Source organism: Leuresthes tenuis, unplaced genomic scaffold, assembly GCF_036924035.1.
Source record: "Leuresthes tenuis unplaced genomic scaffold, fLeuTen1.0.hap1 SCAF_24, whole genome shotgun sequence".
NCBI classification, from domain to species: domain Eukaryota; kingdom Metazoa; phylum Chordata; class Actinopteri; order Atheriniformes; family Atherinopsidae; genus Leuresthes; species Leuresthes tenuis.
Genome location: NW_027325378.1, coordinates 5,475,965 through 5,490,444, shown reverse-complemented (window position 1 = coordinate 5,490,444; position 14,480 = coordinate 5,475,965). Strand labels below are relative to the sequence as shown.

The following is a 14,480-nucleotide window of genomic DNA, read 5'->3' as shown; positions in this document are numbered from 1 at the left end:
TCAGAGTTAACAGGCAGCTAACAAACAGTTTTGTCATTCTTTTGTCACTCAGACAAAGATGAAGCTTCACTCTCGTAAAGGATAGAAATGAAAGACCGGTAAGAAAATGTGAGAAAAATTGAAAGTTGAGTAAGATGGAAATAAAGGTATGACAATAAGGACAGCAAACTGAGCAGAACAAAAATACTATCAGCCGGGACGGAGGTACAGAGTGGGAAATGTCAAAGGGACACTGTCAGCACATCACTCCTGTTTCTGTTATCAAGCAATGATTAGCTGTCAGAACTCATCACAATTACTCTTAGGTGCATCATAGGGCTGGAATGTGCTGCTGCTGCTTCAAGGTAACCCTGCACTGGTGAGACTGTTTTGTGACAATGTGATCTTTAAAACAATTAAATGCATGACTCAGTGCAGGGCTGGAATCTGAGAGGTTGTGTGAGAAACCCATCACTTTGGGCAAGGAAAGGTCAGCATTCTCACCAAATTGTGGACAACATTTTCAGTCTGATTGCCCTTCACACTAATGGTCATCCAAAAGTAAGCACCTGCAGGTAGAAAAAGTTGTAAGGCTGCAGCACATTAATGTGCCTGTTTGGAACAGTGTGTTTGGACAAAAAGTGGGTAATTCTTACTGTCACTGGAGCAGAGTTGACTTGTGTTACAGATTAACAGTGGAGTTCCTAAAGGAGGTTCAAACAGAAACATCAAGAGGACTGATTGTTCTTTTGAAAAGTAGCACAGTACATGACACACCTACACAAAAATGTGCTAAATGTCTACTGTATGTAGACTAACCTGATGTGAATAATTCTCCAGGAGTGCTTTGTGTGGCCGGCAGAGTTGTGATTGGATGCGTGTTGGTGTTTGTCGCCACCTCATTGGTTGGATCGGTTTCAGAGGGCAGGGTTGACCTTACTGATGGAGACACCTTGCCTCTATTTGATGTGTGATCTGAAATTAAAGTAAGCAACCATGCCCTGAATTCTATCCAATACTTTTCAGGACATACTTTAGTTTCTTTTACACGTTTTTTTTTTTTTTTTCACCATTAGTCATAATCATAAACATTTGGATGCAGAAACCACGACTTAAAAAAAGTCCTATGAGCAAGCAGCACATGTTAGGATCGAAGCTGCAACTTAAAAGTGAATAAAACCTTGCAAAACAATTTGTTTTCCTGAGTTTATTTTTGTTTTTGTGTTTTAGATCATCTGTCTGACACCAGGTTTTAAGCTACACGTGTTCACTCAAAGCCTCCTAGAACTGAGGCCGAAAGTGGCCTTGCCTGCAAATGTTAATTTTGATGCCATCGTCTCTCTTGCTTTTTCTGTTCTCGAGATAACAAAGCTGTTGGGTTCTTTTGGGATGAGAACAAGTTTATTTATCATGTTTCCATGAGAAGTCAACCATTTGTTTTCCCAAGAACATTACATGTCATAGTGTTATCAGAGCATGAGGTTTTGTTTCTTGAAGTCTCAAGCCAATGACGTTGAGCTCGAAAATAGTGTGGTTCCTATGTTGGGACCCAATTTCTTCATTCATTATCACTGCCATGACAATTGGGGAGGATCTATAACATTAAGTCAAGGCAATCATGTGTAATTCTGTTCACTGCAGATGATAGCTCTTGTTGATAACAGCCAGTGGAGTCTGTGGACATAGATAAGACTTTAACCAACTCTGGCTGACCTTCATGCGGACCCAATGTTTGAGGTGACGGAAAAAACTAATTTTACTCGGCCAAACTAACCAAACAGATTAACCCATATCTTGAGAAAATAGGAATTGTTATCTCAAGATAAAAAACATAAACATATTCATAATCATAACAAAACAAGTTTTGTTATCACAAGATAATCAGATAATAAACTCCTGAGATGTTTCAAGCATGGCCTTTAGGAGAACAGGCTATTATGATCAATTTTCCCATCCAGTTTAATGGAATATGGGTATGAAATTACCAGCAGAAAATCCCACTCAATATGAGGGGGAGAAATAACCTAAAAGGCATTGGTCTCCCTGGTGGTATTTTTCTAAAAAGACAGTTGGGGTGGCATTTATTTACACTTCATGGATGCCATTTTGATTCTTACCTTGGTTACATGTGAACACAACATGTTACAATGAATGTTTGTCATTTACTGGTTTGGTTTAAGCAATAACTTATCTTGGTTAGGTTTAGAAATCAAAACTACCTTGTTGCAGTTAGAAAACAATCATGGTAAGGACTAAAATACATTCTTTTTACAAGGTGACCCTTCATAAATGCCATTCTTACACTTCGCACAAAGTTGCTCTCACGATCACTAGAGTTTGGATATTCTTTGTCATCATTCTGCATGTATAAACAACTCATGTGGTCAAATTTAGGAGGGAACAGCCCCAAATTAACAACAAACTGTCACAAAACAGGTCAGGTTATTCATAAATCTTGTTTTTAATCAATGGTTTAACCTTTGAAATGGCTTTGTATTATTGTGTAAACACGATTTTACCAAATATTTGAATGTACAGTTGTCAAAGCAGTTTCTAGCAGTCTTTTGACAGGCCAGTGTGGTTGTACCACCTGAATATGCACGCACTCAGTCACGTTTAAAAGGTTGAAACACCTCTATAGAGTCTATTTACATTTTATCCTGGTCATCATAGTCACTGCAATATGAATTATACAGACAGGAGTGCCACAGCAGCGGGGTGTCACCCGATGGTATTCAGAAGAAGCTTTGTTAAGTTGCTTGTTGTTTTGTTGCAGTTGAAACATAAATCTTTAATCAATTCATCCCCAAATGCATCTCTCCAATTATCACTCCATTTCCATTGTTATGATCCTCACCTTAATAGAACTCTCATCCACAAGTTGCCTGTACTTGATCATGCACTTAGTTTTAAACCAAAAGCAATAGGTTTTCTCTCTGACTTTAAACACGTAAATACGAGGGTAAATGCTAAAGAAAAAATACCTGATTTAAATGTTCTTTTCCTGATCAGACCATTCTATTTGCATTTCTACACCACTTTGGAATATTCTCAATCACAATTAGCCTCTTTCATAAAAGTAGCAACAGCAGCTTGCAGATTAGATAATGATGACTGTGGCTGGAAAGATAAATGTTCTCAAATAAAACATGCATGACAAAGTAAAGTTTCCATTTGAGCATGCATAGCTGCTGCTAAAATAAGAAGTAGGCATGGTTGGTTAGCTCGGTGGTGGGTGAAATTAAGACAAATTAGGTGAAGTTATGGTTAAGGGAATAGAATTTAAGGGTGATTCTTACCAGATGAGGAAGAGTGACTGAATTCACGTCCAATTGGAGTTGTACGTGCTGAAACAGTAAGTAAAGTTATTAAGCGTTTTCCTCTGCACTTCAAGTGTATGCTATACTGCTACTGTCAATATTTCTTACTGCTGTTGCTTATTTTTGCACAGTTTTCTTATTGTGGTTATATGATCATGAAATACATTCAAACACAAATTTACAGTTTGTTATGGACAATATCAACTGCCTCCACATTAATGTAGGCATTTGCTAATATCACTGTTTCAACCTAATTTCCAGAAAAGCTGGTACATTTTTCCAAAATGCAATAAAAATTTAAATCTAGTTTTAGCGTTGATTGGCATTTAAAGACATTATTTTTTAGTGTTTTCACTGACCAACTTCACTGTATTAACACACTCCAAAAAATCAGAGAAAGTAAGATTGGAAGCTTCTACAATCAGCAGATTAACTGTTGAGAGGTGAGAGTGTCAGGACTGGGTATAAAAGAAGTGTCCACCAAAGCTTTAGTCTTTCCAATGAAGGATGGGTCGTGGCTCACCACTTTCCGCTGAAATCTGTCATCAGTAAGTTACAAAACATATTTCTCAATGCTAAATTATAAAGAACTTTAGTCTGTCAGCACCTACTGAGCAGACTATTGTGAAAGATTTAGAGAGTCTGGGGAAAGCGTAAAGAATGAAACAGAAACCACTGTTGGATGACATTTGAGCCCTCAGGAAGCCCTGCACGAGAAACCATCACAACAACATAATCAATACAGCCACATGGGCACAGCCGGGTTCTCTGGACACAAGTTCATCTTAGATGGACAGAAAGACAGTAGACACGTGTTCTGTGGTCAGATGAGTTCACGTTTCTTTTAGTAAAAAACTGACATCTGGGTCTACAAAAATGAGAAAGAGCATCCAGGCTGTTATCAGAGAAAAGTGCAAAAGCCAGCATCTGTGGTGGTATGGGGGTGCATCAGTGTCCATGGCATGGATGACTTCATATGTGTGAAGGTACCACTGATGCAGGGGTGTATACTGGAATTTTGGAGACACATATGCTACCATCAAGGTGACATATTTTCCTGAGAAGTCCGTGGTTATTTTAGTACAGCAATACTACTCATTCTGCACGACTTCCAACACCCTGGCTTCCTGCCTGCAGTTCACATCTGTCTTCTACTGAAAATGTTTGGAGCATCATGCCAACTTTTTAACACGTGATGATGGCCTCAAATTCTAAATTTGTTTAACTTCTCCAAACACAGTGGAGTTAGTCAGTGAAATTAAATTCTTTGAACTTCTGTCGGTTAAAAGAAAGAAAACTTTAAAAAAAATGTTGGTTTGTACATTCATGCAAAAATAAACACAACATGCATGAGAGTATACAAGTCACCTCTAACCGGGATCTTAGAGATGTTTCCGTTGATGTCAACATCACGTCTGAATACTTTATGGTCTACAAGACATACAAAGACATGCAGCATTCAACACCAAACATGCTCTAAGAACATGCACTATTACAGTGTTAGAGAAGAAGACAACATGCAGTGGTAAGTGTCGTGTTTTGCATGCACTTTCACTGTTCTAAACAAGTCAAAATTCCATGAGCAGGCTATGGATAAAACAAATTGCTTATTATTATAAGCATTATAATATTATTATATATATCATTATTGCTTCCTCTCAGCGGCATGGAAAATCCAATTCATCTGTCACTGAGATAATGGTGGCATCAAACTTCAAAGTCTTGACTCAACCACTTAGTTGTGCTTTTTAAAACATTTAAACATGTAAATGACACATGAATCATGATGACTGAATAGACTTAGGTCCATATGCAGCATTCTACATTTAGAACTGTTTCTTTTTAGCATAGAGATAAATTAAATTTGGTGATGCTGCCTTCATGTCAGAAATACCAGTGTAACACTATACAAATCATTTAAAAAGATACTATACTGTATACAATAGTCAAATTTGGTCTTCTTCATATCTTTCAGGTGCTGAAAGACAGCAATTTAACAGTTTGTGCTGTTTTGTAACTATATGATACTCATCTTGTGCCATCATTTTGGCCAGGTCCTGTAAAAGTGGCAATGTTATAGGTCACATTCTTTAGCTTAAATATTTAGAGGTAATACAGTATAAGATGCATGCTGATGGACTTTTATGCAGCATGTCACACACATGCTGTGTTTCAATTCAATTAAGGAATTCAATAGAATCCTGCATTCTGTTAGAAATGCAGAGGATAGTTAGTAACAGGAATTAGTCATGCTTAAGATCCCATCTTGAGATGAATCTACAGTAAAAATAGGATCAATGAAGTAAAGATTGCTTTTTGTTTTTTTTAGCATCTCTCTCACCACACAGAAGATATGGGTCCCTCTTTCTTGCTTTGGGACTGGTCACCCCCCAGTACTGTGTATTCCAGCCAATCAAGGTACCGTCCTCACAGAACCCATGATAACCCAGGTCCGCCCACATACGGAACAAGTACAGCTCCACTTTTCCCAGCTTCGCTCCCAGGAATCTGTCTCTGGGATGACAGCCCAGCCACAGGGAGCCAAATGGTGGGATGGCCTGAGAGATGACAGTCCTCTCTGCCACCATTCTCCCATTGACCTGGAATATTTACACAACCTATGTTGCTAACATCACCAACAGAGTATTGAATAAGAGAAAGTGATCTTTTCCATACAAGCTGATCTAAAAAAAAATAAGTCAAATGAACACAGCCTCTTTGACAACACAAGATGAGGTGGAGCAAGGAGATTTGTTCATGGAAATGATGAAATCAGCAGAAAGTAAACTGGTAATTAGCCAAAAGTCCACATGTGTTGGCAGGACAGGACAGTGATGGTACAGAATTAATCCACGCCACACTATTTCAACTCAAGATTCAAGACTGTTTCATTTTACCATTCTTAAGTGGTTTATTAGCAGTTTATAACTTAAGTTTTCAGATTTATTTTGGTTAAGTTTAGGCAAAAAAAAAAGAAAAATAATTTTGCAAACTATGATAGATATTATCAAGAATATTTAGAGATTCATCAAAGATTGGTTGTTTGTAAATTAGAAGCCTATGTTACTCAAAATTTGCCTTCTTCAGACAAAAAGGATAGTGGATAGGATTATCACTGCACTACACAAGTTTTCATACAGTTGTGCAGGTCAAAAGTCAAGCTTAAAAATAAATACTTTATCTTTTAAGGTCTCCTTTACAGTGCATAGTCGTGTCTTTCATTTCAGATACATTTAAACTTCCCATACTGTTGTTGTTCCAGTGCACATATGTCCCATACATGTAAAATACATCAACGTAACACAAATCCAGCTACACTTTAACCAAATACACTTCAACAAACTGCTGCTATGATATTCTATCAACAGACCCACAAACACGTTCTGTTCTAAGTTATCTTTAAGTGCAATTTGCAATAATATTTCATGTCAATGATATGTTCAGCGTAGGACTTGCAATGAAGTATTTTCATAGTATAGTTTTGTGATTTTTTTTTAGGAGTAAAATGTTTATTTTAATTTTCTCTAACACTGACCATAGTAGCACAAATATTACCTCCAGGCTAAACGTGTTGCCATGTATGTCCCTTCTCAGACACACCCTGTGCCAAAGTGCCGGGGACAACTGGAGAGGGAAGCGGTGCCGAACTTGCAGTAGCCACCCATATATTGCCTCACTGTCTCCCTCCAGACCTAAGTCAGGATTTAGTGCGTGGACTGAGCTGTAAGAGAAGGCCACCCAGGGTTCAGGGACCACCACACGGACATCCACACACACGGTGATCTGAAAAAGCTGTGGAATGGTGACCCTATCCAGTAGGGTCCAGTGGTCTTCACAGCCATCTAAAACTGCTTTAGTGTCTCCCAGGAAAAAGCCAAATGCTAAAAAAAGGTAAAAGGAATGCAAATTGTAAGTGTCACATATGAGGTATGGTTGAATAGTCAAAAACGTAACTCATATCTTTTTCGAAACACACTTATCCATGACCCCGCTGGTAATAAGTGAAGAAAGATTTTCAGGTATTCAGGAAAAGAAAACAATAAGGGTTGCATGCTGTGATGAAACAGAGACAGCTCCAAAGATGGATAACCAAAATACTGAGCCTCCTGCAATCTTGCTGAATAGTTTCGTGCTGACTTTGTAACCCAGAGAACATATTTATTTATTACCACAGCTGTAGACAACTGTAAAATGCTAAAAATAGTAAAAAATGCCACAATAGTCAAATATGTCCCTGTCAAAATGTTGCTTACACCTACTGATTTGAATCCAAAGCTGTGTTTTGCATGGAAAACAAAGTGTTTTAAAAGCATGAAAATATTGGATACACTCCCACACTGCCTTTCTCTTACTTATCATTGACAGATAGCTGCCTCTTAGATACTTATGGGTAATTATAGTCTGTTAAGAATCTTCTGCACCGTCCTACTTTGTGGGGAGTCTTCTAGAATAGGTTTAAATGTTTTAATGTTCAAGAAAACATGATATTTCCCCATTCTGGGCATTCCTGCAGTATCTCTCATCGCCTCTTGTCTTTTCAAGGCTCGGCTTTCAAAAGATCAGTCTGCACCCATTGGTCAGAAATAGCTAAGTACAGCAAAGAAGTTAAAATCTAAGCTTTAACGTGGACTTTGCATTTCGAAACTACACACCATTTAATGCACAAAAATCCATATGACACTCTGACGATAAGGAGAAAACAATTATTATGACTTTTTTGAGTTAGGTAACATTCAAATGTAGGAAAATTTAAACAGCTACTGACATAAACCTGCATGAATGATTGTTTACCTGTGGGTGGAGCAGCAGCCAGCAACAAAAAACAGATGACTGGAGGGAAATGAGGTTTCCATCTCCACTTTCCCTCAGAGCAAAGGCCATGCATCCTCCTGACAATATGAAAACACAGAATTCCAGCTAACTGGATTTGAAACTCATGCAATTCAAAGTATTCAAATTGAATATCCAGCTCTTTTCATAATTCAACTTGTGTGCTTGACAGCTTCCTCTTTTTCTGTAATAGAAATACCCTCTCATGCAACCTGTGTTTTCTAGATAAGGTGACAGTGTCTCACTGTAACAGCTGTGGTATTACACAGAAAGTCTCCTTTACAGTTTGTAAGCCAAAACGATTGAATATTATCTGCATCTTTGTGTGCATGACTGCAGGGAAGGGAGGGTGACAGGATGGGTTGAGTTACACCTCACTACATTCACACTTTAATAAGAGACAAGGTATGGTTGCATGAGTCTTTATATAGCTGAAACAATGCAGTTCATACACGTATGATTTAGATTGTACAGTATTCACAGTACTATGGAGCACTAACACCAATTCAAGGCATCCAGCATTAGAAAATATTTGTTAATTTTGCTTATTTTTACTGTAAGCATCTTTGTTTTTCAAATATAGGCATTACATAATTTGGTGTAAATATTAGTAATGAGGAAGGTGCTTTTCTACAAGAATAAAAAGTCTAATTGAAGTCTAAAATCTGACATTCAGATTTCTCACCTGACCTTTGGATTCAAACAACAGCATTAACTGTTCACAAGAACTACAAAACAGCGGGGAGCAAACTTGGCTGAACCCATTAAACTGTCTTTGTCCTGTTTTATTAATTTAATGAGTCAGTGTTAATGGTTCATTGGTAGAGTAAATTAGTGTGTTATACCAGACTTAGGAGACAAAATCTGAAATCATTGTGAAACAGAAGAGTGACTAAAACAGTTTCAAGTTTACTAGCTAAAAGCTAATTAACCTAGCCTAAAGGAGTAGCTTGGCTCTACTTTCATGTGATTTTATATGGCTAAGATTAAGTTGAAATGTGACATTCTTCTTTTTACCACCAGGTCCAGGGACGTCAGAGCATCACCAGCACAGAGCCAAGTGGGAGCTTGATTTTCTTGTGGCATGCAGTATGTGCAGCAAATAATCAAGTATCAGGCCTTTTACACAATACAATATAATCAAGTACCTCAATGGTGGACTTTTAAATGCTATGAACATGGACGGACTATAGAGGCTTTTGGACACAAACCTGTGAAAGACTCTCCACGTGACTACTTAATGACATTTAACACCTGGTAGAAGGTAACCCAGAGCAATCCCAGACCATGCTTTGTGGTCATTTTTCATGTCTTCATGATATTTCTTTTCTCTTTTGGGTTATTTTGCTGTTTATCTGATTCAGGCTTATTTCACTGATATATTCGAACATATAAGAACACCATATAGACATCTTAACAACATTAAAACTTGATTTTAATTCACAGGAACTGTGATCTCATAATCATCTCTAACAGGTATCTTACAAAATGTCTGACGTGGATTTGTCTGGTTGTAGTCATCACGGCGCCATTTATGAGGAATTCAGAGTTGGAGGTTGGGGTGGATGGATGAGTCAACAAAATAGGTGCATGTGTAACACCAGTAACCTATTTCCTATTAACCTATTGGTGTGCTGCACCATCATTCCCTACTTCCCCCACCAAGTCACTATAATATCAAAATATATTGTTTCTGTCTAAGATATGAGAGGGACAATACTTTTTATCTCTTTAAACAGCCTTGTGTTGTCTTCAGGTTGATAAATTGAATTTTCCTTTAGCATAAAAAAAATTCTCAGTAAATTAATCACAGCACAAACAAGATGTTAATCTGTCTTGTGTGTTCACAGTTATTGATTATTTTCTGATGGCCTTTTAAATACCACCTCAGCTCTGTACATATTAACAATATAAGCACATCCGTTACCAAATGCGGACATGTACCTCTGATCTTGGGCTGCGTGGAGGCTGATTAATGATCTTAATCAAAAGGGTTTGCTTGATCAAGTATGCACCTCAAACTGTAAGAGCAAAAGCAGAGCAGAAAAAAATGATATAATTCAAGTTTGTGCTTGTGTAACAATGCTGATCCTCATACTTCATAACTTAACGGCACACAACACAATGTAGATTTTTAACTTCAACCCTCAACCCATTACCACTGATCATTGTGAGGCTGCATTTGTTTTTACATGATTATGTCTAGTCACAATGGGAAGAAACTATGAAAGGCTTGTGGCGACGCTGCAGCTGACCCGCTGCTGCCATTCCTAAACTTGTGTTCCCACAGTCTAGCTTTCTTTGAAGTCAACCGTTTCCCTCTTCAGTGTGCCATTTAAATAATTAAATGATGACTCCTTTTTGTGTTTTTTCTTTAACCATTGAATTTGTTGAGTTTAAGTAAAAATAAAACAGTTTAAACCTTTAAATGACTTACCTGATGCTTCTTAAAAGCATATGCAGAATATTTTAATGTCTGTGGTTGAATATAGGTGAATCCTAAGGAGGAGGACTTGCCACCTTTACTCTGGTCTGCATATGTGTCTCCATCATTCCCGTATCTGTCATCCGTCTTTCATAAATCCAAATTCCAATGTCTCTTTCACAGCTCGTCTTAACTTGTTTTTCCCTTATCTGTCCTCACTTGTACTCCGTTGTTTCCCTGGTTTCCACCTGTCTCATTCAAAAGCATCGTCAACTGGCTGAATTTGCAGGTGTGTTTGTGTCAAGGCACATTCGATATATCAGGAATTCTGCAAAGCAAAGCCTCCCTGCGGGACACAGTCGGTGAAATTATAGCACACACCCACAAAGAAGGAGGAGGGATGAAATACATACACAGAGGCAAGTAATACAACCTGTTTGGTCTATCTATCTATTTCTATCCATCTATCTGTCTGTCTGTCTCTCTGTCTATTTATTTATTTGGTGGGGGGGTTATATCTCAGCATGGCCGGAGGGTAACAGCTGGCAGTGCAGGATGCAGTGCCAGACAGTTCCTGCACAGAGTTTTAGTCTCTATCTGCTATCTGGGAGCCTTTGTGTGCCTTTGAGTCCACAAAATTGTGTAAGCTGAACAACAAATTAAAAAAACTGACAAAAATGATGTGATGCCAAGTATGAAATAATGACTTCCAGTTGACAAACTGGTCAAACATCTTCTGCCTCTCTCTCTCTCTCTCTCTCTCTCTCTCTCTCTCTCTCTCTCTCTCTCTCTCTCTCTCTCTCTCATTGACTCACACACACACACACTGACAGCTTGGCTGCAAACTTGAGGAATGACAGTTGATGTCAGATGTCAAATAAATCCAAACAAGACAAGAGCAGCCTGAGGGCGACTCTTCTTGTGAAATCAGTGTGTCCTTGCTTGCCTGCGGCATCTGTGGAGGCATCTACTGCAGGTAGTCATGTCCAGACCACAAGAGGGCAGCATAAGAACATAAGAGTTTTTTTTCCATTGTGTATCGGGTGTCAGCCTTTGTTCGCTTTTACTGAGAAGAAACAAAACAGTATCAGATCAGTGGAGCGGAGCAGAACTGCAGCATGTTACTGCTTCTCTTCAGTGACACAGCACTTTTGGATGAGTTATTCCTCGACATGAGTGGAAGCACGGTTCAAGCTCTAGTGCATCACAGTCTTCACCTTTGTTTCTCTGCTAAATTAATCCAGCAAACGCACACATAAGTCTGTACCTGTAGCTGAGTGCTTTAGACCGTGGAAGATTATCTATGATGTCAAATGAGACCTGCATGAGGGGAGTAAAAAATTAAACCCACACTTTCCTTGTTTTTTCTTTTTAAAGAACTTATTGGTCCTCTTTTAATGTGAATCATTTTTCAGCTGTTTGAGGCAATGTTTTAGCTGGTACAGCTCTGTTTTTTGAGGAGAACAGGATAAGTTGTCTCACAGTTAATTTCTTCACAACAACAAGAAAAATACCTTATAGTTTAGGTCATAAAACTTTGTCAGGCAAGTGTTTAAAATCATAATTTTGTACCGAGGTGAGGAAACATTTAATGCTTAAACTGAAATCTGATAACCTCTGATAACCTGAGATTAAGCTCACAAATGTCAGTCTGGAGCAGGTTATATTACAACTACATACAGGCACAGAGACCATACTCAAAAATGTAAAGATTTGAAGCGAGGACAGCACTATTTGGTGAAAGTCTCTTTTGAAAGAAAGTAAGGAAAAATAGTGGAATCATTTGTTTTTCAAATGAGATGTGAAGATGTAATGAACATAAACATGTTCCCAAGACGATCTGCTTTCATTCGGTGTGACATTTACTTGTTCAATGTATTGTGCTCAGTCAGCATAAGAAATATTGAAAAGTGGGACAGTATAACTCGCTCTCCCCTACTTTATACTTATTTTTATACTAGAAAAAAACTCTAAATTGTGCTGAAACTCAAGAGATATGTGGCATTTTTTAATGATTTTGAATACGGTTTATGAGCATTAATTAAGAGAAATGCCACACTGAATGATATAAATGTTTCATGTCTGTGTAATCAGATCAGACAGATGAGAAGACGCATAGTGTCTTTGCACCACCTCCTGACCTCCATGACGAAGGGAGTTTGCTTTATCCTGCATACAGATCACATGTTGTCATTTCACAATGACTTAAAATTACCATCTCCTGCTTTATAGCTAATGCAATCCAAAGTGATCATTACCCTGTGCCCTGTAACCTCATAGAGCTTTACAAGATCAGCGCTGAGGAAGCAGCTCTCCAGGAAGTTCACATTTTCCAGTAATCTACCATTGTTATAGAGCATGTGTGGATTATACTTAGAAAAAACCCTATCCAGTTTTGTATGTGAAATATGTTTTACAAGAAATTGGGGCAAACATTCCAGTTAGTGAACTATTCAGCTTGTGCACATGCTCATCACAAAGCCAATTGGCAGTGCTCATGTGTGGGAAGCTGCCGCCTTTGTCTTGCTGGTGGTTTTTGACGCCTGCGCAGAGCCCGAACAATAGTCCCATTTAGTCGAGTGTCAGAGAGCAGGATGGATGAACAATAGAAAGCAGTGTGCACAGACCTCCAACAGCAAAGATGAATTCTGGTGTAAAAAGCAATGAGCTCACAGGAAGTTGAAAGAGAGCAGTACTCTCATTCACACAAACAGAGCAAAACTATGACATTTATTAAAGTATTTTTGGATCAATCAGTGCTGCAAAATAAGTTTTACAAAATTGAATAAATCACCACTTCATTCTTGAGTGGCCAAACACTTGAGACGAATAAAAGATGCCCCACGGTATTAAAAGATATAGAAAATGTAAAATAGATGCTTTAGATTACCGTATGTTCCGCACCATAAGGCTCACCTGATTATAAGGCGCATGCTAAAACATATAGATCCGCCCAACCCTGGATTCACACCGAATGGACATTCGACGGAAGTGGCCAGTTGCCGTTCATTTCCAATGTACGAGAGCGAAGAGGCGCGGCAAAAGTGAACGTGGCGGTGAGCGGCGCGAAGGGAGAGCGGTGAGTGATGCAGGGGGGGCTTAATACCCCGATGAATGCTCAGCGCTCCACGCGGTAAGTTTAAAATGGTGGTATCCGTGACAGATTTTGGAATCTGGTGCACACATAAGGCGCACCGGATTATATGGCGCACGGCGGATTTTTGTGAAAATTGAAGGCTTTTTCGGCACTTTTTTGTGCTTTATATTTTATGTTTTATCACTTATTTGATTAGCTGCTTGACTCAATGTACGGACATCAGGGTTTAGAAACATTATGAGAGTTCCCAGCAAGAATATCTGACCTTTTTCCCAAATTGTAAGGTGAATAGTTCTATTAAACAAAGAATGCTAGTTCTATGGTATTTTCATCAAAGCAAGGACATTTTATTTAGACCTTTGGATATTGAGTCATCTTTAAGACTTTTATTTTATTACAAGACTGAAGTAACATTTCTGATTTATTCTGAAAAAACAAGAAAAAAAACAGGTTCTCTTATACCGAAGTAATTCCTCTGAATCAGGTGTGTGGTGGGGATTTTGTTTGCAGAAACACAGACCTCTGCTGCTCTTTCCCCTGTTTTTATCTGATTTTGCTATTTTTACAATGTTTTGGGCTGTGTGAACAAAATGTGGACTTCTTCTGTGTGCGGTACAATAAGACTACAGTGAAATTTTGTTTCTCTGATTCACTACTTTTCTCTGTGACTATCCCAACGGTCTTTCACTTTCTGGATGTGCTCAAACTTGACAGGGAAGTGGGAGAGCTTGAATGCTGCATTTAACAGATAACACCTTCAAATTTAAGCACTCAAGAAAAACATAACCTGTTTGACCCGTTTAAATTTTCACAACATTACCACGTGTTA

The 14,480-nt window shown here is 38.4% G+C and overlaps 1 long non-coding RNA gene across 2 annotated transcripts; it reads right to left on the bottom strand.

The window, feature by feature from the left end:
• Positions 1–3,287: 3,287 nt before the first annotated feature.
• Positions 3,288–10,880, bottom strand: LOC140284685 (uncharacterized). Of its 2 annotated transcripts, none has more exons than XR_011910214.1 (3): positions 10,567–10,880; positions 8,091–8,188; positions 3,288–3,326 (listed from the first exon to the last, which is right to left on the bottom strand). It is a non-coding gene; the product is annotated as an uncharacterized lncRNA (long non-coding RNA). The 2 variants fall into 2 exon arrangements; XR_011910215.1 differs by lacking the exon at positions 3,288–3,326 and adding an exon at positions 6,861–7,180.
• Positions 10,881–14,480: the final 3,600 nt, after the last annotated feature.